This window comes from Notothenia rossii, assembly GCF_949606895.1.
Source record: "Notothenia rossii genome assembly, chromosome: 10".
In the NCBI taxonomy this organism is placed as follows: Eukaryota; Metazoa; Chordata; class Actinopteri; order Perciformes; family Nototheniidae; genus Notothenia; species Notothenia rossii.
In genome coordinates, this window is record NC_136908.1 from 28,986,910 (window position 1) to 29,011,595 (window position 24,686).

Sequence of the window (24,686 nt, forward strand, 5' to 3'; positions counted from 1 at the left end):
CCAGGTGAACATCTGATCCTTGTCATGCTGAAATTATATAAATGAAACCCCATAACTTCCAACTAGATTAAACTACATTATTTTCGATCAATCATCCAGACAGTCAGATCTGGATCAGCTCCTCGCTCTCATTGAGTATCACCAGCATGCCGCTTGACCAAAACCTGCACTGAAAGAATGCTTTGTCCACACGGCAAGCTGTGTGTGTGTGTGTGTGTGTGTGTGTGTGTGTGTGTGTGTGTGTGTGTGTGTGTGTGTGTGTGTGTGTGTGTGTGTGTGTGTGTGTGTGTGTGTGTGTGTGTGTGTGTGTGTGTGTGTGTGTGTGTGTGTGTCTGTGTCTGTGTGTGTGTGTGTGTGTGTGTGTGTGTGTGTGCGTGCGTGCGTGTGTGTGTGAGAGAGAAAAGTGTGTGAAAGAAAGAGGGACAAAGGGAACCAAATAGAGTGAAAAAGAGACAGTGAGACAAAGAAACAGAGAGAGTTTGGTGTTTCTCAGTGTGGAGCTTAAACAAGCGGTACAGGATGTGCAGCCAAACTATTTTCTCTGCTTGGCTGGAGCTCCTTAATGTGTGTGTGTGTGTTTGTGTGTGTGTGTGTGTGTGTGTGTTTGGATATAGAGGGGTTGTGTTAAAGGGATCGCTGATGGGATGTCTGTTGTTCTCTTTACTATCAAAAAGTAGAAGGGACTTAAACACACTTACAGTTAATGATAAACAACGGGCACACATACACAAATTCATACACACCCAATATACAGACGGATGCAATATAAAGATGATTACCTATTTTACATAATTACTATTGCACAGTTCCCAAAGTGGGCACATACCTGTTACCCTGTTGTACTCAGCTCCCTGTTTGTATGCACTGTCAGGTTGTGTCAGTTTGTTGACCTCATTTCACCACGTTGTCCTGCTGCCCTCATGTCTAATAATCCTCTCGGAAATATAAGCAGGTACCATCCGCCATGAACATCACACAGGACGCGTCCCCTCCATGCTTGCCATTTTCTCAGGGAAAACTCTCCGTGCAGAATAATGTGTAGCAGCGACACAGGATGTAAAGCATTTATCCAGAATTACATTCATATCAAAAGTTACTCAGTTCCACTCATTTCCAACTTTCCAGGGGGAAGTCTTTGCTATTACTGGTTGGAGGGGTGTAATCTTGGATGTATTAATATAGCTGAGTTGATGCAGCAAGTCAGTCTGAACGCCAGTTTTTCACCAGAGGCCAATAGCAAGACAGCAACTAAAAAGACTAGTGCTACGCTACAAAACTTTATTGTCCACATACGGAAATTCATTCTGGACTCAAAGACACTTTCGCATAATAACACATGACTCGTACACAGACATACCTACTGACAATGGAGACCTATTGCAAAACCCTCAATTAAAATATGTTCAACATATTTTCGATCTGAGCAATTCTTCTTTGGTTTATATTGTACTTAAAGATAACTTTAGTTGCAATTTTGCAATTTGTTACTAGTGTGTAAGTTACCATTCCTTCCACACATCTTGTTTGGGAATGTACTTGCCTAACAGTAGTTCTGATTGTTCCCTTACTGTAGCTTCAAATGATATAGGTTCCCCTTAAAGTGTGTTACATTTTGTATTGAATGTATTGACTTCTTTGTAAGTTTCTGTATTCAACAGAGCCTTTTCTCAGCAACAAGACTTTATTATATAATCAGCAGTATATTGGCAGTAAGGACTTCCCAGGTTTCTTGATGTACGCAGGGCTTTCCTGGCTTTGAAAACAACAATATGTTGGTTAAGATGAGTGTTTCTCCTTCTCTCTTTTCAGTACAACCTTTGAAATGCCTTCTGGCGTTCATGGTACTGTCTTTATTGTATTATTAATATCTGGACGTTTTAACTATTTGCTTTTGAGGTTGAACTCCAACACATGAAAGAGAGTCTTTCAACGACAGCATTTTGTTATTCCGACAGTTGGAGTTCTTTAAGTCAAGGATACTCACCAGTCCAAGGTTATATAAGGAGGAGTTTGACTTTTCAAACATTTATTGCTGCATTCATGACATATCCCAAAAACATCATCATTTTCAAAAAGAGCAACTCTGTGGGTGTTAATTTCATAATGTTTATGGATGTCATTATAACTTTCCACTCTATTCTAGCAGATTGTGTTTCATCCACTCATGTCCAGCTGCCGAACCCGATCACACTCTGCTCTAGTTGAACCACTGAAGAAGTGCATGTCCTGTTATAGACCTCCAATCAATGTTTCCTGTCGACCTAAAGTGATTCTGTGAGCAAGAAGAAAAACGGACGTGAGGAAAACGGGCCAACGACTGAAGGCAGGGCACAGAGACACTTTTCATTTGTCATCTTGGTCTTGTCTGATCATTCCAACACACAAAGGGTTTAATGATGCCTTAACCTGGATCCCTTCCTAATCTTACAGAAGACCTATTACTGTAAACCTGTTGGGGTTTTCCCTCTCCTGTAGTGTGTTCTATAGGCTTTAGTGCAGGTCAATGGTCTGCAAAGGCTAACATTCTTGTGTTCCCTCCAGAGGGAGGCAATATGAGAAAAGTCCTTTTTGAACATTAAAGCATGGAGGCATGTCCCGGTAGAGGCACTACATACAAATATGAACTTGAAAATGAGCGTGATAGGGCCCTTTTAATCCCCTCGGATTTTACAAATCAAGGTGTGTTTCCCAGTGTTAGGAAGTTCTATGTCTTGAGAGAAGAGTTGTATACAGCTTTTAATACGGTGGCCCTAAGATCTCCACTGCAACATAAGAAGTCTCATGCAAATAGTCTCATTTTGCAGCACTTTTATGACAAAACCATAAAAACCAATGCTGCAAACGCTGTTGGAGAATGAAAGATATATCAGTTTTTGTCCATTTCAACACCACCTATGGATAGCTGACTTTGCTTCTTTGTGAGTAAAATGGCAACAACAAGTGTGTCCAAGCGTGCTTAACCAAAATCTCTGACCAGGGTTTCACAGTGCATTGTGGGTAGGATTTGGCAACAAAAGAAGAATGATTTGTCGCTGTATCTCTAGTTTCTAAATGTAGATCCATTTGGTTTGAAACGACCCATCATGACACCAACAACGTTTTATAAAAATCTATACATTTATATTTAGTATATCCTTAATTTTATGTTATTCAGGAACACATATTGTATACAGTCCAGAAAAGAGCTCTAATTCACTGTGGGAAGACACACCTTTAAGGGTTTGTTGTCAACATTTTATTTCATTACCATTATTTATTGAGCTGTTGTTCTTATATTTTGAATCAGATTGAATTTGTTAAACTTCTTTGTAGGAGATTTGGGGAGGGGGGGGGTATTTATCTCTGCAGACAACAGAAAGATGAACTTGACATCTACCTGTCGAAGCGTCCGCGCGCTTCACTAAAGAAGCTGGAAAATGAAAGGAAAAAGGAAAGTGAGTGTGTCAGGCTTCAGCTTGGCATGTGAGCGATGAAGAAGCCGCAGTTTGCCACCAGAAAGTATTGATGTACAAACAAATAGACGCTGCGGGAGGATGCAGGAGTTAGGGGGGGGGGACTTTTTAAATAAGAATCAAAGAGGAGGGAGGGGGGGGGGAGATTATGAGACAAAAGCAGGAGAGAAAAGTGACGGAGGGAAGAGATGAAAAGGAAAGGTGGATGGCAAGTACGTTTGAGGAGAGGAATGAAACCTTTTGAGGAAAGGGAGTAGGAAACGCAATGAAAGACAAAGAGTCCCTTACTCACCATCTCTTCTTCCTCCTACCTCTCCTTTCCTTTTGGTCTCCCTTTCCTCATCTCTTTTTAATCATTCATTCCTTTTCTTTATCTTAGTATTTGTCCCAACTGCTCTTTCCCTCCTCTTTTCCTCTCTTCTTCTTTGTCCTTTCTTCCAGTTTCCTCACTTTCTTTTTTCTCCACACTCCTCTTTATTTTTGATTTCTCCTTCCCCTCCCTTCTTTCTCAGTTCGATGTTTCTCCTCCTTCCTCTCATTCCCATCCATCCTTTTGTTTCATTTTCACTTTCTGCCTCTCCCTTTTTCTCCTTGCAGTCTTGTCCTCCTTCCTCTTCCTCCTCTTCCTCCCTGCAATTCCCTTCCTCTTTCTCTTCCTTCCTTCCTCTTCCTCCCTGTAATTCCCTTCCTCTTTCTCCTCCACTCAAATGATCGCCAATCATTTCATATCCCTCTCCCTTTTCCCTCCTCTTTCCCCCCTCTTCATCATCCATTACTTCCATGTTACCTTCCACAACTTTTCATTTCCTTGTCCACTTCCTTTCTCTTTTTCTTCATCTTCCTTCTCTCCCCTTCTCCCTCTTCCATTATCTCCCCCTCTTATCCTCCTCTCCTTTCGGGCAGCCTGTTGAAAGAATGAATGAATAAAAATGAGACGCACGATCTGCGCCCTGCGAAACACAAAATCCTCCTTTTTCTTTCTCTTTATTTCTTTAGTGTTTTTTTTCTTTCTTCACTTTAATTTATCTCTGAATAATTTTTTCTTTCTCTTTCAATTTGTATTTATTTGTTCTTTCTTTCTGCACGTCTGGAATGAGGACAATCTGAACCAGCAATTTGAGCATGTCATTAAAGCATATAAATAGTCATTTACATTTCAATATGAATTATTATATATACAATATCACCCATAACACATCATCAAACCGTTCTTGTTGGTATACTTAAGAGCATATACATATATTTGATTATATACAATATCCCCTCTAGCTGTATTCCTCATTACAAAATGAAAACATTTAAAATCGAAAAAAAAATAAAAATAGAAAAAGCATAAGAAATTATTTTCCAAATCTTTTTGAATTATGTGTGACCCTGAACATAAATATATATATATGTCATATAATGAGAAACATGATCTGAAATGTGATTGTTGGACGTTCAGTTTGGCAAAAAACGCTGTCAGTAATTACATATCTCTAATCACCATTGTGGATTGGACATATGTGTAAATCAATATGTAATAATCATCAGAGTCTAAACCCACGCAGAACTGTGTCTGCCTCACCAAGACAAAGACGCAGACAGACAGACATTGGTACGGCTTTTTGGTAGCCACTCCAGTCATTTTCTGAAAAATAGAATTAGAAAGACACACACACACACACACACACACACACACACACACACACACACACACACACACACACACACACACACACACACACACACACACACACACACACACACACACACACAGCCCACAGTTTGAAAGGAGTGTTTAGCAAATCTTTTTTTGGGTTTCTTTTTTTTCCCTTTCTGATATTTGGGCAGGACGAGCGGGGTAGTGCTCCCTCCCTCCAGCGACCATGGGACTCGGCTCGTTGCCATGGAAACAGCCCAAACTGCACCGGAGGTGAGATTGAGAGGGAGACAGAGAGAGAGAGATAGGTAGACATAGAGAAAAAGAGGGAGAGAGATGTGTTGCTCCAAGAAGAAGGCTTTCTGATGGCGACTGTTGTTCTTCTCCACTCAGTGTGAACACTTTAGTGTGTGTGTGGGTGTGTGTGTGTGTGTGTGTGTGTGTGTGTGTGTGTGTGTGTGTGTGTGTGTGTGTGTGTGTGTGTGTGTGTGTGTGTGTGTGTGTGTGTGTGTGTGTGTGTGTGTGTGTGTGTGTGTGTGTGTGTGTGTGTGTGTGTGTGTGTGTGTGTGTGTGTGTGTGTGTGGCTAGACAGAGCAGCAGGAGAACAAAGTGTAGCTGTGTGTGACTGTCTGCATTTGTGATATGGTGTGTGTGTGTGTGTGTGTGTGTGTGTGTGTGTGTGTGTGTGTGTGTGTGTGTGTGTGTGTGTGTGTGTGTGTGTGTGTGTGTGTGTGTGTGTGTGTGTGTGTGTGTGTGTGTGTGTGTGTGTGTGTGTGTGTGTGTGTGTGTGTGTGTGTGTGTGTGTTCCTCCCTGGGCCAGTATCAGTGGTAAGCTGTGATTCAGGCTGTGAAAACACTGATTTGGCAGCCAGAGCGTCTTCCTCCATCCATCTCTTATTAACTGACGCTTTATTACAAAAGAATGTGTGTGTGTGTGTGTGTGTGTGTGTGTGTGTGTGTGTGTGTGTGTGTGTGTTTAAGGGTTGGTGTCTTTAAATCCGGAGGTTCAGCGAAGGAGGCGTGTCTCTAAAAAGCTCCCGGTTAACTTAGGGTAGAGTCCTGTTTGCTGATTGATTTATCATGAGTGTGTAAAATGCCAAATATAAAAGGTCAATCTAGTTAGATGTTCACTTGTATTCCACTGAAACAGTTCATAAAAATCTCTTTATCCCAAAGTACAGAGTATGAAGCCTGGGTGGAAGGGAGCAGAGCGTGTTTAAAAGAAACAGGCTGGGTTTTCACATGTCACCAAGCAATGCAGGAGGAGCCACCTTGTCCTAAACTATCACTCTACTTACTAGCTTGGCATTCACCAAAATGCATTGCAAATGTCCACAGAATAGAATAAATTAAAAGGATAAGAAAATGAATGATTGTTTCCATCAACTAGGGCAGTGGTCACCAACCTTTTTAAGCCCAAGATCCCTGACCTCGGCCTTGGTGAACTGCGAGATCTACCTACAGAATTGAGTGAAAAAAGACAGCCTTCCAATTTGAGGCCTTTTATGGCTAATTGCATCTGAATTACATCAAATCATTTTTTGCAACTTCCAATTTGATTAAACCAAGAACACAACATAACTAACATGTCAAAAAGGATAAATATATATATTTACATCATACCTATGATTTTAAGTTTCCCTTCATTACAATCCTAAATATAAATTTATGTAGCTTATTTTCCATTTGTTTGACTGAATGGGTACATTATTTTGTTGACAGCAACAACAACAACACAGAAAAAAATAACATCTTGCAGTGAGCAGATAACATAAAGTGCCATTTTAACTGTGAGGCTTATCCACTGAAGCTTCATGCAAGTGCAACATTTAACATTAACATCAAAACAAGTTATTTTAACACAATTCTTACAAATTCTAAATCCTAACAACATTCTTTTTTTGTGCATAGACCATTGGTGCGTTCACAGCGGACGCAATGCGATTTTTGGGGGCGGCGCGATTACATGTAAAGTCAATGCAGAGACGCAAACAGACGCGGTTGATGTGAATGGCGCGGTAGCCAATCAGCGGTGAGGATCTCAGCCTGCCGTCACTGATGTTTAATCAGAAAACCAAAACATCAGCCGTTAGCTGTTAGCAGTTAGCACACAGAGCTCACAGCTCCTCATATCTGTTCAGAAACTGGACACAAGTTAAACATGAACAAACCACAGACAATCACGTTGTTGTGAGTTTGGACGGAGCAGCTACAACGTTAGCTTAGCCTGATGGATCCAATCTCCATAAAGAAAACACACATTTTAAAAGGTTTTTTGCCTGCCGTCTTGTGTGTACACTTGTCAAAGCATTAATTCATGGTTTTTACTAACCGGTATCAGTATGTAGTTACTTTGGCATCATTTTGAAACGTGTAATACAATTAAATCACTGTAAAATATGTGTTGTTGTAGTTGGTATCTACCATAAGTGCAGTGAGTTCCAAAATATGCAGCATTACTTTAAGTCAGTCTATTACTTTCGGGAGCGACAGGGAATGTCTCAAGGATACGTCAATCAAGTGGCATCTGCTAATGGGGTGGTGGATGATAGGCTTACTTACATCTAAATACTTAAAAATACATATATATATATATTTTTACTTTTCTTTCTTATGCTACCTTTTTTTTTTTTAACGGTGTGCGATCTACTCGCATCACAATCGCGATCGACTGGTTGATGACCACTGAACGAGGGTAATGTGATAAGGAGTTGTTTATAGTTTGCTTAATCAGGTGACCAATAGGTTGGTAAGAAAACAATAAAAAAAGCTTGATGGAAATCTGACATTTCATTAAGTTCTTGGTATGTATGGTACAAAGCTTACAGATCAGATCAGATCAGTGTAGACTGGAGCCATGAGAAGAATAGTTTTAGTTAGCAAATTTAGCCAAGCTAAGTTAGCCTGTTTCCATTACACTTCCATACGCAAACCTTTCCACCTTAGCCAAGTATAAAAATATATATATAATCCAATTAGCTGTGCTTCAACTTTACGTGTTTTATGTGCAAATACAAATTGTGAAAAAAAAGACAGGACGGAAAAGCACCAATTCACATCAGTAAAGTGGTTGAAAACTTCATTTAAAGTATTTGGTTAATTATTTTTCATAATTCATAAACATGTGACATAATTTTTTTATTGTGAAATTATAAGAAAAAAGGCAAGAAACACACTATATTTACTCATATATAGCATGTTTCAGATAGTTTGATTGTCATTATTTTACATTTCCATCACCCACTATGATGGAGCAGTGGGGGGTTCCCGGCCTGCAGAGCACCTCCAGCTGCAGATGACAGTGAATTAAAGTTGAATTAAACTAATCTGGATTCTGATTTAATATCAATATCTGACATAAAGATCTTAAAGTGTGAGCAGCTGGAGAAGCAGGAGGTGTAAATAACAGCATGAGTAATTAGGGTCTGAGACCAGAGGTCGGCGAAGACCCTGCCAAACACACACATAACAGGGAGAACGACCTGCAAAGCACAGAACAAGGGTCTGAAATCATGACAGTAGGTTGCTCGCTACATTATATCGATGGATTATTTATCGCCCTCCTTACTTTAACAAACTCCTCCTAGGGATTTTATGTGATCGACTACAAATTCGGCAGGTAGCGTCCTTGTTCAAGGGCATTACAACACATTTACACGCTGCTGAAGGTTACTCCAATGTCTCTGTGTCACTTTGAAATGATTACTGATAATCCATCATAACAAATTGGCTTTCGTTATAGATTTCACTGGAATGTCAAATTCCTCAAACTTGTTCACATACTTGGCCAAAGCTCATTTTGATTTATTTCAACAACAAAAAAATCCAACTTGTTGCAAAATATTCATGCAGTTTATTTGGTTTTGTTGCAAAATTATACTTTTGATTGCGAAAAATAAATCAGCATTTTCTGTGTTTGTCAACCTGTTTTACTGTCAGCAAATTCTTAATATTATTACAGTAGCTCAATCTGTTGATTTTGATCAGTATAAGTGTTGATTATGTGACTGATAAAAAGGTCTGGGTTTGAAATGTTGAGTTGCCACTAATTTAATAAAAACACAGTATAAATAAAGCTGCATTTATTATTTGTTTTGGGAAAGAGAGACTGAATCAATATAACGATGTGCTGCAAAACTAAGAGCTAACAAGCTCTTTATTGACAAAATACTGAATCATGTAAGGACTTGAATGCCCACTGTTTGTTATACATGTATTATTCCAGACTCATACACTTCTTTACCAAACACAATGTCTTGAGTAAAAGACAAATTGGATTTATACCAAAACACCACACTTCAGATCATATTGACACCCTACATACCTCAATTAACAAACACATGACACGTGACAACAGTGACCAGATATTTGCATGCTTCATAAATTTCAAAAAGGCTTTCCTTTCTATTTGGCACAATGGTCTTTTTTACCAAGTTATTGAATCAGATGTAGGGGGTAAAACAAGAAATAATGTAATCAATGTACACAAGCAATAAGTGCGCTATAACAAATTGGCAACAAACGAACAACATTTTTCTCTCAGAAACGTGGAGTGAGACATGGCTGCTGTATGAGTCCAATTCTATTTAACATCTATTTCAATGAATTAGCCACTATCCTAGAGACTTCTGAAGAACCTGGCCTCACTCTAGATGACTCAGAAATCAAACTCCTGCATTACGCAGATGACCTGGTTTTGCTATCTCCTACAGAACTATGATTACAGCAGACCTGCTGCAACAGGCCGGACCTGGGCCCTGGCAGTAAACATGAACAAGACAAAGAAAAGTATCTTCCAAATAGATCCAGTTCAGAGAAACATAAATAACCTCACATTAGGAACTCTTAAAATAGAAAACGGTACAGAATAAAACAATCTAGACTTGAAATAAGTTCCACTGGGAGTTTTAACCCACCAATAAATGAACTGAGAGGGAAAGCACAAAGGTCATTCTACGCAATGGAAAGTCAAATTTACATTAAAATATTGTTTAAATGACTGGAATCCGTCCATAGGACCAATTATTCTCTATAGTAGTGAAGGGTTGGGTCCTCTCCCTGTTGAAAGTTAACCAAATTATAAAACACCAGAAACAAAACTATATCACCAATTGAAACACAAAAGCACAAAGCAAAATACAGTGCTACCTGGCCCGAGAGAAACTCTACCATGAACAACCCAGACCCCCCTAGAGGAGGTTAGGTCCACCCCCCACTTATAAAAAAATAGCACTTTACCCCTGCCTATATGCCGTGAGCTGATTATCGAGCCTTCATTGTAACAGTCACTGTGTGTGTGTGTGTGTGTGTGTGTGTGTGTGTGTGTGTGTGTGTGTGTGTGTGTGTGTGTGTGTGTGTGTGTGTGTGTGTGTGTGCGTGCGTGCGTGCGTGCGTGCGTGCGTGCGTGCGTGCGTGTGTGTGTGTGTGGAGTGTTGCAGTAGAACATTCCACTGCAGCGCCCGGTACATTAACGGGAAACCCTACATGTTTGAGCACCCTCTATGAAACATCAAGCTACCCCACAGCACCCCCAAAAGAAAATCTCTGGCGCCGCCCCCCGCCGTTGTCAAAAACGGAGATTTCATATTAGCTGCTATGAGAGCTAACCCAGCTTCCGGTTTTTGGGAAACTGCGTGTGCATCACTCTCACTCCTCAATGGTAATGTTTAAATGGATTTGAGGAACTTCCCTTAAATTCTATTGGCTCTAACGGTTCAAAAGAGGTGTCAATCATCAAAATCGACCGAGGGGGGCCAGAGATATGGCAAATCCACCCAAATGACCCCAGAGCATAGCCGTGGGAACATGTTTCAAATGGGGGGTGCTGTGGGTATGACACCAGGGCTGGTTCTGACCAATTTGCTGCCCTATAGGCAAGATTTTAGCTGGCAATGAAAAACCTCTACAAAAGACCAATACACTACAAAAAGAGAAACGTATTGATATGGTGGTCAGCTTATATAAAAAGGCTTCAAATGTATTTAGTATTATAACATGTTTTAATTGGGGGCTGAACTTTACATCCTCTAGGGGGTTCAGATTTTTTTAACATTTTAAAGTAAAATGCTTCAATCTGGTGCACTTTGATCGCCCAATTACTAGAGACTGATCTTGGGGGTACAACTCTAAACACCCATATGAAAAAGATCGGTTTGCATTTTATTCATCAAATATGTGAACATTTCCAATAACCTATCATAGCCAATAACAAATAAATGTAACTTATTTTATTTGTGTTGTTCATTCATATCTTATTTTACCAGTTAACATTTATTTATTTATGCATATTTTTAAATCTCTCCAGTTTTAAACAAATATTTTTGGTTTACTGTCCTATAGTATACATTGGAATGATTTCAAACCTGTTTTTATTTGTCCTAATAATTATAAAGGAGTGCCTTGGAAATATTTGTTTCCATAAATTGTGATCAAAACGTTTGAGACTCACTGAGATAACTTAGAATAAAGTAAACTATCTAAACAATCAGAGTCCTTTACCTCACTGAGCCTCTCAGTCTGACAGGACAGAACTCTCCCTCCATATTAATGTAGAAACGGCTTCTTATATCCGTTAGCGCAGCAGAAGCTAACAACAATCCCCGCCGGTACCGCGGTATCCCCACGGTATCCCCGCGGAATCCCCGCGGTATCCCCGCGGTATTCCCTCTCTCTATCTCTCTCACTTTGGCTGTGAGCTGCGGGCGCCTGATAAGCCAACATCCCCCACTTTCATCACTACAGCGCCCATCGTACAGGGCAAATGGAAAATGTAACCGGGGTGAAAAGGGTGTTATCTTTACTTAATTAGAAATGTTGTTACATCAAGGCTGAAAATTCGTTTTTTTGGTATTATATTTATATGATATTTTGTGGAAGTGCAGATCCCCTGTCCTCCACCAGGGGGTGCTGCAGCACCCTCAGCACCCCTACTTCCCACGGCCCTGCCCCAGAGGTTTTTTTTTTTATGCTAAACCTCTCTAAAAAGGTCAAATGTCACTTGTTTTGCATCAATCTTGATACAGGGTACTTATTATATGTTATAGTTTTGATTTCTAAAGCTTTTTCTCTACTATCCCATCATTCAAGGGTGGTTTTCACTATAAGTAATGGTTTCTTTTGGACGGAAACTATAATGTACATTTTTTCACTATTTTCTATCTGAATTTACTTTAAAATAAAAAAAATGCTATATTGATTCTGACTATTCTACATCCAACTCACAGGTTTATCATTGCTTTGAGAAAAAAGATTATTAATTTAACCATTTTAGAAGTGAAGATATAGTCATTTGTTCTGGGAATGTCATTTTAGAGCCTGAGGCCTGAAAAACAGGCTCAGGGCTTAACAGGTTAAGTCTGGTGGACTTTGTCACTATCGTATATCACCTGACTTTGTCTTTTGTTACCGTCGTTATTCCTACAATTTTCATCAATTAGCATTATCTTATGGGAAAATTAGAGGAAGGCTCGAATTCAGATTGATAATGCAAGAATAGTGTCAAACATACTGTCTTTTATGAGTTGGATTGGCTTTACCAATCGTAATCTTACAGTAGGTCCGTGACGCTTTTTTTTCATATTAATCATTTCTATGTGCAGTACACACAAATGATAAATCATAGAGGTTTAAAATATGGCAACTGCTTATAAGAAAAAGATGAAGGATAGGACTCTCTTTATCTTTTCTCTTTATAGAAATGTGGGTGCCACCAGTTAAATGTCCATTACATTCAGACAAACAGGACTTTTTCTTCTGACATTTTCCCTTATACACACACACACACATGCACGCACGCACACACACACACACACACACACACACACACACACACACACACACACACACACACACACACACACACACACACACACACACACACACACACACACACACACACACACACACACACACACACACACACAAACACACACACACATTAAGCTCATTCTGTGTGTATTTACCTTGGGTCGACCCTTCAATCATCAATCAAAGTCTTCATTAGCTATAATCCGTACATTTCCACATCATCACAAGGCATCTTGAGTTTTGGAAGTATAACCATTGGACCATCAAATCTGTGAAAAAGTCTGTTCAACTTTAGTTGTTCTTCTTTTATAAAGACATTTTATTTTCTTGGTTTCATTTATTTCTACCTTTGATTGTTTATTTTTAAAGATGGTAGATGGATCCGGAGTCTTAACAGAAAGAGTTTAATGATGATAAAAAATGACTGAATTGACATTTAATAATATTTCTGAGCCAAATCAAGTCCCTTTCATTGACATAAATGCTTTGCTTGTGGCCAAATTACAAATTAAATGGACAGCGGCCTTTTCTCATGGGGGAAATTCATTAAATGAATCTTCAATCACTGGAAAACTCAGATCTTTGAAAGAGTATTCATCATCACAAAGACATGCTCTCCGCTTAAAATATTTATTTTCAAAAAGAGACATGAACTTACTGAAAGCTCGCCCTGTGTCGGCTGCTTCGGTGCATCATTCAAAAATGATGTTCCTAGAAAACATGACCACAGCAGGTTTACATTGGTTAGCTGTTTAAATGCACAGCGGCCAGCAGACAATTGGACGGAGAGTAAACCGCAGGAAAGTTTGACAAGCTTGTACATATGAGTCATTGGCTGGTTCATTAGGTCATGCACATGTGTTTGTGTTTCAAGGAATCTGTGGTTTTCACCTCCCACTAACAGTACATCTCATACACAAGACCTTCAAAGTTCATCTGGTTTCTATGAACATTTTCCAACCTCTGAATATCTTCACCTGCCAGCTTTGAGATCTGTTTTTTTTCTTCGTCTCTCTTTCTTAGAAAGTTTTTTTTCCACACACAAGCCAGAACACTAATCCTTAAATATGTCTTGCCTCTCGCATTTAAATGATGCTAACACAGGGATGCACTAACTAAATACCAAGTGAATCAGTGGATTTCATTTTATCTGCAGAAAGATTGGTTTTTATTGATTATCGATGTCAAGTTAATTATTATTGTACACCTCAATAAGTTGAGCTAATCGTCATACGACTACTTCTGATAGCTGGTCTTTTTTCGGATCCTGTCGCAAGTTGGCAAAATGTCTATAGGTTTATTCTGAAGCAAACCGTTTATTAATTTTTTTATATAGTAAAGAGCAATGTTAGAAAACATTTAGGTATAGTCTTATTTGTAGCTGACTCTGACAAAGGATATCGGTGGCGGTTGTTTAACTGTACATTATTAACTTTGATTCCTTTATGGTTCAAATTCAACTTTTTTTGTTTTAGTTTAACAACACCGCTAACACTTTTCTGGAGAAATTATAATCCAGCTGATTATCAATTTAAAGAAAAACTGTGATTTGTTTAAATTACATGGCCATTTCTACTGATCATAATTCCATCGTTGAGGTCTACTAGAATAGATTTATATTGTTCGATGTTCCAAAATCACATTGGTTTCTCATACAGCACCTCTGTATAGTATTTGTATTTACTCTCTGTCCTAAACGGCTTGCTGTGCTCTGATTGGTCAGCTCGCCCACTCTGTTCTGATGAGTCCACCACCGTTACAGCAGAACACCAGTGTTTATGTGTTACAATGGTGTTTGTTAGCAACCAGAAAATGACACCAGTAATGAAAAACAGATGAGAATGCTGCGTGGGGTCTGGGTGCCCTGTTGGCGGGACGTTGCGAGGCTCGCTGCTCCGCCCTGTAGGGCTCGAGGAGTGGACAGTGTGAGCTGGATTAGTGGTGTCATTTCCTGGTTCCTGCGTGGGGTCTGCGAGACACCTCGGAACTCAGCCTGAGCACACACACACTCACAGCCAGGCTGTGATTGTGTGTGTGTGTGGGGATCCGCGTAGCCGCGGCTGAGAAAAGATAAGGCTGAGTGAGTGTGTATGTGTGAGGAGCTATGACCAGGAAGAAACAAATGGAAAAAGAGAAATCTCCAACGAGGCCTTCTGGGGCAGCATAGACAGGTCTTTTCTGTGTTAGAGTTGTACTCGCTTCAGGGTGTACTTTGAGGCTTTGTGACTCTGCAGACCGTTTACATGCAGAAAAAGCTACATAACACACAAGGGGACGGCTAATAACCGGAAAAGCATGACCTGGGACCTTTACATTTTATTGAGATCTCCATAGAGCTACAGAGTTGAGTAATCACTCTCTGTGGGCTCAGAAGACCGACCCCGTCCACATTACGCCATCATTTGATCAACTGTTTATCTAAAAATGCTAATTTGTAGCTTTAATCCAATTACTAAACATTTGTTTAAAAGTGAAAACATCTGTTAACCTGTTGAACCCCATCGGCCCGCCCCCGGGCGGAAAAACGCATCATCTGCAGGAAACAGCATCTCAGGGCTTCTTAAGATTGAATAAACTATGAATGTTTCATATCCATGTAACCGGAAGAAAATCAGCTAACTAATCTTTTTTATTGTTTTTGCAAAAAAAAAACACAAAGCTAACGCTGAGCCTCTGAGCCCCCAGCGAAAAAATGCTGACGCTGTTTGCACAGAAAACAAGGTATAACACCCTTATTGCTTATTGTAACTGCACATCCAACATATCGATTAGCATTGTTAGAATACACAGAATCGATAGGTATCTATATCATCCCTCCATGATAAGAACTCGCGACATTAGAAACAAAAACAGACATCACAACATGTGGCGCTAGGTAGCGAATACAGCAATATGTCTTACCTTCGTCGTTGATTAAAAGTTGTCTTCAATTACATTAAAACGATAAAAACGCTGCTGAAGGTTAAGCCATAGGTTGGCGGTGGCAGTTGGCAATAAACCTACTTTTAAGTTTTCAGATTTCAGAGCGTGAGACAGGTTTCGCTTTACAGGGTACTTATTATATGTTGTACTTTGGATTCCTAAAGCTTTTAGTCTACCATCATTCAAGGGTGGTTTTCACTACAAGTAAAAAAAAAATGTTGGACGGACACTATAATTTAAAGTTTTTTACTATGTTCAATCTGAATTTTCTTTAAAATCACAAAGACAACTTGTTGAAGTTCAGGAAAAGATCGTTTATGGGTGAAAGTTACTACTTTGTTAAGTTTATTGGGATTGTGGTCATGGTTTAACAGTTCTGAGGGTTCGATGTTACTCTAAAGGGCAATCAATGTTTATTTTATTATTTCTCATGGACTCTCATTGGACCAAAACCCTACAAATTGCTGAAAAATGGTCTGCTTTCCGAATTTGGTAATCTGGTATGTCCTTACAACTACACTTGGAAAAAAACGCACCTATATGGACCACAAATGCCGTTCAATGTCTCTAAGAAGACAAGTAGAAATGACTTTATAATCATCATACAGCATGCCTTCCTTCCAACATGCCATCACAGACAATTTGAACAACGCTCTAACAATAACACAAATAACCAATATTAATATACATTTAGACACAAAATATATCTTTTTTTTATTGATTCTGAGGGACTAAAACCAGAGAACCTGAGTCACCGACTGAATCCGTTTGTTATCAAAGTAACATCCTCTACGCTCATCCTGTTATCACCAGGAATAAAAAACCAACAGAACCCCTGTCAGTCTGTTTTGTTGGGTGGAGTTTCCCTTTCTGATCATAAAAAACACACATTTATTGATAGACAACATTCCCATCCATCAGAGTGTGTGAGCTAGTCTGTACAGCCTATAACTCACCAGCCATCTTGTTTAGAGTGTGTGTGTGTGTGTGTGTGTGTGTGTGTGTGTGTGTGTGTGTGTGTGTGTGTGTGTGTGTGTGTGTGTGTGTGTGTGTGTGTGTGTGTGTGTGTGTGTGTGTGTGTGTGTGTGTACATTTCAGCATGAGTACGCGCAGTAAAGCTGCTCCTCCTGCCGCAGCCAATGTCAACAGCCGAGTGCATAACTTCCCATGAGCCTTTCCCCTAGAAGGTAACTGCGCTAGCTCAGCTCTATACAACTTGGTGTGTGTGTGTGTGTGTGTGTGTGTGTGTGTGTGTGTGTGTGGGGGTGTGTGTGTGTGTGTGTGTGTGTGTGTGTGTGTGTGTGTGTGTGTGTGTGTGTGTGTGTGTGTGTGTGTGTGTGTGCGTGCGTGTGTGTGTGTGTGTGTGTGTGTGTTTGTGTGTGTGTGTGTGTGTGTGTGTTCGTGTGTGTGTGAAGCAGCTCTATGTGTGTTTTTCTACACTTATTTGTCAGTGTGTATACACGCTGTGTGTTGTTGCACCCAGTGTGTGTGTGTGTGTGTGTGTGTGTGTGTGTGTGTGTGTGTGTGTGTGTGTGTGTGTGTGTGTGTGTGTGTGTGTGTGTGTGTGTGTGTGTGTGTGTGTGTGTGTGTGTCTTTACATGCATGCTGTTGTCTTTCTGAGTTGTACTCATGGGGGCATTTTTTCACATTTTTGTGAAGTGTGTGTGTTTTGGTTTTCATGCACGTGCCAAATCAGCTTGAAGTCACACACTCACATACGTGCACACACCCGCTGCCGTGCAATTGTGCTCTCCAGTATGTGCACCGTGTGTGAAAGGCAACACATACCAGCACAGGTAGTGTGTATCTGTTGGTTTAGAGTGTGTGTGTGTGTGTGTGTGTGTGTGTGTGTGTGTGTGTGTGTGTGTGTGTGTGTGTGTGTGTGTGTGTGTGCGCGCGTGTGTGTGTGCGTGCGTGCGTGCGTGCGTCCGTGCGTGCGTGCATGTGTGTGCAGCAGAGCAGAGTGGCGGGTCTAATGCGATTACGTCCCTTGTCTCCGTGCAGAACTGATAAGGTATTAGAGGGCGGGCCGTGATGAGATTTAAATTAATTCAGCCTCCATTCAAATTCACCATGAGATGAGCAGCTCCATTATTTGGCCTTCCAGCCCAACACTTCTCCTCTTTTCCTCCCCGTCTCTCCTTCCTTCTCCTTCTTTTCCTCCCTCTCCTTTCTTCCCTCCCTACACTGAAATGCCTCTTCCTCCATTCTCCTCCGTCTGCCTGAGTGATTTTCCCTCCCTTCTTTTCTCCCCCATGCCTCCATTTTTGTACTCTTCTTTTTTGTGTCTCTTGACAACCTATTCCCCTCCCTCCTCTCTCTTTCCTTTTGCTTCCTTCCTTTCCTCCCTTGTTACCTTTCTCTTTCCTCTTCCTCCCTGCTATCCCCTGGTGCTTCCCTCCTTTCTTCTTTCCCTCTTTTGTCTTCCCTTCCTTCCTTTTTTAATGACTCCCTTCTGTCCAATTTGAGACCGTCCTCGTTTCCCTTCCTCCTCTAGTCTCTCTATCCTTCTTTCCTTGCAATCTAATGTCTTCTTCCCTCTGTCTTTCCCTCCTTTTCCTAATGTCTACCTACAAACTCCTTGTTTCCTTTGCTCCTCCCTGAATCCTCCTTCCTCTCTTCCTTAGTACATTCATTCCTCCTTCCTTCTCTAACTTGATTCCTCTCCCTGTTACCTCACTCATACTGTATCTTCCTCCCTCCTTTTTTCTATCTCTCCTTTCCTCCATTCATCACTTATATCTTACTCATCTCTTATCTTACCCTACATCCTAGCTTCCTTTTTCCATGTATTTCATACTCTGAATAGTTATTGCCTTCATCCTCCCTTTCGTTCTTCCCTCTCTTCATTCTTCAATGTATCCTTTCAGTGCTCTCCTTCTCTCCCTACTTTCTTCCCTTCCTTCCTCCCTTCATCCCTTTCAACCATCTGAAAGTATCGTGTCCTCCCCTCCCTATTCTCTTCATGCTTTCTGTCATTCTGTATTACCTCAGTGTCTCTCCTCCTTCCTTCTTTGTTATTCGCTCCTCTTAATTCGCTCCTCTCTTGCTTTCCTATGTCCTTCATTACCTCCTGCTTTCTGTCACTAGTGGTCCCTCCCTCCTTAATTTCTCCCTTAAAGTCTGTTTCAGTCTAGTCTCCTTCTTTCCCTCCATTCGTCCTGTTTTTATTTTCCTTCCTTGATTCCCTCCTTTTCACTTCCTCCTTTCATCCCCTCTTTACTTATTTACTTATATCTGTCTTACCTCCGACAACTTTTCCCTTTCTCTCCTCCATCTGATTGTTCTCCCCCCTTTTTCCTTCCTTTAGTCTCTTTCCTCCATTCATCCTTTAGTCCTCTCTTATTACTACTAACCTTGCTTCTTCTCTTATGTTAATCACCTTCTTCCTTCCTTCATTGGTGTATCATTTGCATCCTTTTCCTTCGTCTTTTAATTCTTCTTTTAATTCGTCTTTTAATTCGGTTCTTTCTATCCTTCCTAAACCATCTTTTCCTTCTTTCCATACCTCCTTCTACTCGTTTAGCTCGTCTTTTTCTTAACATTCAAGCATGTTGACGCTCCGGAAGAAAGGACGTCCCATTGCTCTTAAAACTCATTTCCCTGCTTCTCGTGGTTTCCTTGCGTCCCTCCATGCTTCCCTGGTGGGAGGGACTAAACTCAGGGAAACGATACAAGTGAGGGACGCAAGTATTCAATTTAATCGACTTGAGAAGGACCCGCAGACTCGCTGTTTGAGGACTTGATAACCCCTCCACACTCGTTGGTTTGGAACAGCACTTAATGTGGCGGACCCTCCGCGTGAACGGAAGGGGAGTGTGTAGGGGGCGGTTTGGAAATGAGCCTTCAATTATTTCCATCTTCTACTTTACTCGGCTACAGAGAGGACATTAGAGGCAAGACTTGTTCTTTTCTACATTTGTTTGTTTGTTACTTTACAGATTCAGATTATTAGTCTTCATTTATATCAACAAGTACCCTATGTTTTATATATTATTACAAATTATTGAATAACATGGGACATTGACACGCTATCCAGCTGTATACAGTGGCGGCTGGTGGAAAATATCTTTGGTGGGGCTATGGAAATGGTGACAAAATCATACTAGGGCGGTCCGGGGGATCGTCCCCCGGAATAATCTTTTGAGAAATGACCCCTTAAATTATGACTTCTGGTGATGTTAGAGGGGAGGGGGGGGGGACGAATTGAGGCATACAAATATGAGATAATCCATAATCTTCAGTGTGGTTAGCTATGAATCTTCCTGTGCAACAGTCCAGTAGGCCCACACAAACTGCAGAACACTGGTGCTTTGGGAAGACTCAAATGATTTAATTCCCATTTAAAATCAGGAGACTAAATACGAAGATTGTGTGTGTGTGTGTGTGTGTGTGTGTGTGTGTGTGTGTGTGTGTGTGTGTGTGTGTGTGTGTGTGTGTGTGTGTGTGTGTGTGTGTGTGTGTGTGTGTGTGTGTGTGTGTGTGCGTGTGTGCGTGTACCGGGACTAACGAGTTACAAAGTAACGCGTTACTGTAACGCGTTACTGTAACACAACTACTTTTTGCGGTAACTAATAGCGTTATTAGTTACCCATTCTCATTAAGTAACGCCGTTATAGTTACTTTGATGTAGATGGGTGCGTTACTGCGTTACATTATGTGTTAAGTTGTTGAGGACATGCTGCCCATCGCAACGGTCGAGTCTGTTGCCTTCAGAGAACTAGTCAGCAAAAAACAACACAAAAGCTTGTATTTGTATTGTTATTATTTTTAAAGTAAAGTAACGTATTACTAGTTACTTTTATAATTGTGTAACTAATAAAGTAACTAGTTACTTTTTGAGAGCAGTAACTATTACTAGTTAGTACTTTTTAAAAGTAACTTGCCCAACACTGGTGTGTGTGTGTGTGTGTGTGTGTGTGTGTGTGTGTGTGTGTGTGTGTGTGTGTGTGTGTGTGTGTGTGTGTGTGTGTGTGTGTGTGTGTGTGTGTGTGTGTGTGTGTGTGTGTGTGTGTGTGTGTGTGTGTGTGTGTGTGTGTGTGTGTGTGTGTGTGTGTGTGTGTGTGTGAGTGAGTGTGAGTGTGTGTGTGTGTGTGAATAAAGTCCATCACTTAGTCTCAGAGCAGGATAAACTCTGTGGGTTATTTTAGATTTTTGTATTTATTTACAGCTTCAGTGAAAATATTCTAAATGATTTCATAGGGGATGTGTCTCATACTGTTCCACCTTTGCTTTTGTCTATATCAGCTGAGGGGTCAAAGGTCGCCTGGCCTGCAGGGGGGGCTCAGTGTCTAACTGGAGGACACTCGGCAGGGACACACTTTATAGCAGCCATTAAACCTTTGACCTTGCATGCAGCATTTATTGTTGGCTCAAAATGAGTTTTCCCTCCAAAAATGTAAGCTCTATTTATCTTGGATTGGCTGCGACAATTAGTAAATGACCCAATTTGCATATTCACAATCACTTTATTTTGATTAAAATAGCTGCAGCGAGCCAAAAACTGCGTCAGAAACGCTCATACACCTTCAGCATCAGCACAGACACCTGGAAAATAAAACATTTCCAGAGCAGGTTCACAGCCACGCTGCAGAAAACTCCAGGTACTGCTGCGCTCCGGAAACAAGACAACAAAGTGTTCCTTCAGAGTACACTGACCTCGTTCACCTGAAGCCCTCCAACCCATCGCCACGAGTCAGTACAAACAAAATCTAACTTTAGTCAGCCAATGCGTATACATGTGTATACATAATGCATTGGATTTGGAAAGGAGGATGTCATGAGAAACATGGTGTTGTTGTTTTCAATATTTCACTCTGGTGCTACGAAAGGGGAAGTTTAAAGAGGCGGGATTATGCTTTTGGGGGTTTTCCTTTTATATAGGTTATTGTGCATATTAATGGCAATGACATCACTATGTAAAGGTCGCACTGGAACACACCGCAAAGACTTCAGCCGACGGCAAAGTAGCACGTACTGCGCATGCGTGAGTGGCAATAACTCTCCTTACCAGCAGGCGGCGGTAGTGTGTATTATAAAATCAAAAGAGGCAACCGGAAGACACACTGCGTTCCATTTTCGCTCTCGTCCATCACAGACTGTTTCACAGACTATTTCACGTAACGATAATCACAAACATGTTTAGTGCCGTACTGGAAAATGAAAAATAATAGCCGTCTGTGTGTGCCTTCTTCACTTCCGTTTCGCTTCTCATGCACTGATTCGCTAAGCTGAACAGCCAATCAGAGTGATTTATTTTGCCGACAGCCTCCCGATTCAACATGTTGAATCTAGGGATGGGAATTTGAAAGAAAATGTGTATTCAAATATTCGACCCCCAAAAAACGGTTAACCGGTTAACCGAAATGTACATATCTTATAAAAACAAAATTGGGTAAAAAAGATGAATAAAACATTTCAAAAATACATGTTCAAATAAGTATAGAAACCAAGTTGAATTTCTCAAATGTATTGAACTGGTGATCACAGTTTAACAGCTATAGGCCTATAGCTTTCATGTGCGGAGACGATTCACAATCAGGCCAGCTGTAGAGAAGACCCTCTCAGCTGGAATGGAGGTTGCGGGTATAGCAAGGTATAGTAGGCTATGTATATAAGTTTAATTTGGCATAGTTTGCACTCTACACCGCACTCACTAACCTGGTCGAAATATTTCCACACATTACTCCTTTTTGACGCCATGTCTGTTGTGTAGGACTCTTCTTAGAGTGTAAATAATTACCTGACTATGAATGGTAAAATATGTTGAATACCGGCTCATGAACTGTTTGCGCCGGAACCTCGCAACGGCTGCGGAGCGCATTTGCACCGCATTTGGGCATAAGATGAGGTTTGAGTCTGCGTGATCTGCGTGTAGGGAGGGGCAGCAGCCATATCATTAGCTAGAACTAGTTAGATCTGATGGATTTGGACATAAACGCGAGTGAAGTATAACCGGACGCGAGAGAGATCAGCACCTGCAGCTCTGCCCGGTGTGAGCGGAGCAAAACACACCTTTAGACGTCACCTAACACATTTAGCTATGGCACTGTTGTTATTTTTTTTAAATATATATATATTAATAACTCGTATTTTAATACCTGAATAATTTCGAATATTCGATTAATCATTCCCATCCCTAGTTGAATCAGGAGCGGAAGCTGTCGGCACGGCCGAAAAGACACAACGGTGGTGGACACACCAATCTGAGTAGGGCAACAGGACACTCAGCGACGGCTTGACATCTATCGATGGCCGAAATCGGCCCGGTGTGTCCGGCCTTAACACATTTCTATTGGCTAGCGCTCCAACACATTGTACGTGATAGGATAAGGGCGGGACATCTCTAAGCAATTAGAGCGGATAACCAATCAGTCAGACTGGGCTCTGGTTTCAGACAGAGGGTGAAAAGAGGTACTGCAACACAGTATATTGTATATTATTGTTGTTATTGCGCTGTAATATGCTAGAAGCACTATCTTGCATACGGTTAGAAATAAAGAATGTTTTGCATTACAGATAGGAAATGTATTTTTATTAAGCTTAAATCCTACATTTGGGCTATACTGTAAATACACTATGAATAATTCATTTCATTTCATTTAAAGTGGACCTATCATTCTATATTTGAATAATATAGTGTAGGGCCATACTGTACCTATAAAAAAACATGTCTGTGAAGTTTTTTTTTCAAAATACCAAACAGATCATGCATTTTAGCCATGCCTCGTTTCGCTCTATTTGCTCTTTTGAAACATTTAAGAAAATTACATTTTACAAACATAGCAAAATAAAATAGATTATATGCAAAAAGTGCAAAAGAGCAAGAGCAGCATACACAAGTATTCACCACATGGAGGTACAATATAGCAGCAGCGACATATAAAGTGCAAGAGAAGATACAAGAGCTACATAAAGTGCAAGAGGAGACACCCCTGTGTACCCCTGTATACCCCTGTGCACCCCTGTGCACTTAGCGGTGATTGCATGTCTGTTTGTTTCTCAACCCCATTCTTTGAGTTGACCTTTAAAACTATTGAGAGTGGGACAATCCCGTATCTCAGTTGGGTGGCTATTCCAGAAAGAGCTGCCTTTAATGGAGAGGACATTTTGTCCAAAAGTGGTCCGTCTACGGTGGACCTCACAGTCTCCTCTGGTTTCTGACCTAGTGCAGCGTCCAGTGTGTGTTTCGTGGATGAATTCCCTTAGGGGGGGGGGTGGGGGAGGGGGGGGCAGTCCATGTAAACATTTATAAATAAAACACATACTTTTAAAAGACTTAAAATGGTCAAAACTTAAGAAGTGGTGTTTCTCAAGGATGGTACAGTGGAGGTATGAATAAGGCTTTCTGTCAAACACCTTGATAGCTCCCCTTTACAGCTGTTCTATTGGTTTCAGGTTTGTGGCACAAGAAAAACGACCAGTTTGTCAAACATTATTCAATGCGGGATAGAATCACAGTGGAGGTATGAATTTGCAGCACTGACAGTTAAGAAAGGTCTAATTTGTTTAACATGTTGCAAGTTTAATTTAATGGTATTTGATACTTTCTTAATATGTTTCTTAAAAGTCAAGTTCGAGTCCAGTATGACTCAAAGATACTTGAAGTGGGGGGACTAGTTCTTTTCCTGCTCCATTTAGAAATACATTGGATCCTTCTATTTTGACTGGTCGTTTACTGAACATTATGCATACTGTTTTTTTTTACGTTTAACTGTAAGCTAATGTTGTTCAGCCAGTGTTGAACTTTGTCCAAAGCATGAGAGACAGGATGTGATTATTTCAGTGTTCTTCCCATGTACAAAGATGACCGCATCATCGGCATACATTTGCACATTCAACTCAGGACATACGTTAGGCAAGTC

At 40.6% G+C, this 24,686-nt stretch overlaps 1 protein-coding gene across 4 annotated transcripts in view; it reads left to right on the plus strand.

The window, feature by feature from the left end:
- LOC307021948 (zinc fingers and homeoboxes protein 2-like) overlaps positions 1-24,686 on the plus strand; it is a 207,550-nt gene that overhangs the window by 100,727 nt on the left and 82,137 nt on the right. Inside the window, exon 3 of one of the 4 annotated variants that reach the window (XM_079654492.1) lies at positions 16,921-17,009. The exons of 2 other annotated variants lie outside the window; for them this stretch is intronic. The gene's annotated coding sequence lies outside the window, so the exon portion shown is untranslated. Of the gene's footprint in view, positions 1-5,348; positions 5,368-16,920; positions 17,010-24,686 lie in introns of those variants that run through there. One more of the 4 variants, XM_079654494.1, reaches the window with a different exon arrangement.